The 1,355-nt window shown below is 53.1% G+C and overlaps 1 protein-coding gene across 1 annotated transcript in view; it reads left to right on the top strand.

The window, feature by feature from the left end:
- The window catches only part of STIM1 (stromal interaction molecule 1), a gene marked incomplete at its 5' end in the record, with an annotated part of 44,825 nt that overhangs the window by 41,802 nt on the left and 1,668 nt on the right, over nucleotides 1-1,355 (top strand). The window lies entirely within an intron of this gene.

The raw sequence follows: 1,355 nt of genomic DNA, 5'->3' as shown, positions 1-1,355 counted from the left end.
GGTATAAATCCAACCTCCTCTTCTTTTACCTCACAGGGTGTCTGTTGTGGGGAGGGGAAGGGAAGGGAGTTTGTGAGCCGCTCTGAGACTCCTTTGGGTAGTGAAGGGCGGGGTAGAAATCCAATCTCTTCTCTTCTTCTGCCTCACAGCCAGGGTGCCTGCTCTGGGGAGAGGAAGGGAAGGAGATTGTGAGCACACACACACAAAACCTTTATTGGCACTGAAAGCACAAGACATCATGGAAATACGGGAAAATACTAAGAGGCATCAGTCACTCACACTTGGCTATTCGAGCCTCGTCTTCTGATTGCATAATATAAAAATTTTGCACCAGCCTCCATTGTTTCGCAATTAGAAGTAAACAGAAGAAAGTGAACAGCTGAGTCATCAGAGTGCCAGCTCTCGCCCTCTAGAAGTGGAGTAATAAAAAGAGATCGGATATCCCTGTAGAGGGGGCAATGAAGTCTGGTGTGTGTCGTGGATTCTGTATCTTTTAGAGAGCAGGGACAAAGTCTGTCTACATATGGTATCTGGCGGTACCTCCCTAAAAGCACCTCCAACGGCACAACATGAAAGCATGCAAGCATGGATGCCCTGTGCTGATGGTGGGGCTGTTAAACTGGATGGAGACTTCGCTTTAGAGCCCGTGTCAAAAGACCCCAACCTGTAAGCCGCTCTGAGACTCCTTTGGGTAGTGAAGGGGTGGGATAGAAACCCAATCTCCTCCTCCTCCTCTTCTCCTCCTCCAGCGGGTGACAGGAAGGATGTCTCCAGGGCCGTTTGAGGTGCAGCTGGCTTGGTCTGGTTTACCCTCCCACCTCCCCAACAACGACCCTTTGAGGGAGGCCTGTCTTACCCCAGTTTAGAAGGATAGCCCAGTGCTGCCAGACTTCTGGGTCTTCACTGCTCGGGAGGAGCTCTGTCAGGGAGGTTCTAACGAAAGGAGGCCTGAATGAGGCCCGGAGGCAAAGGCTCTGAGTCCCCCGCAGTGTGTCACTCCTGCCATTCCGCCGGCCCCGGGGCCCCATTTCCACACCAGAAGGGCACTGGTTTTTGACCCTGTCGTTGCCTGGGACAGATTGGTGCCATGGTTAAGTGCGCGGACTCTGATCTGGGAGAACCGGGTTTGATTCCCCACTCCTCCACTTGCACCCGCTGGATGACCTTGGGCAAGCCACAGTTCTCTCAGAGCTGTTCTCGAAAAAGAGCCATTTCTGTCAAGGGCTCTCTCAGCCCCCTCACAGGGTGTCTGTTGTGGGGAGGGGAAGGGAGAGGAGTCTGTAAGCCGCTCTGAGACTCTCTTGGGTTGTGAAGGGCAGGGTATGAATCCAATCTCTTCTTCTTCTCTCCCCCCC

Source organism: Gekko japonicus, unplaced genomic scaffold (assembly GCF_001447785.1).
Source record: "Gekko japonicus isolate JY-2015 unplaced genomic scaffold, Gekko_japonicus_V1.1 scaffold5104, whole genome shotgun sequence".
NCBI lineage: Eukaryota > Metazoa > Chordata > Lepidosauria > Squamata > Gekkonidae > Gekko > Gekko japonicus.
Note: the sequence above shows the minus strand (reverse complement) of the source record. Positions and strands in the feature narration are given on the sequence as shown.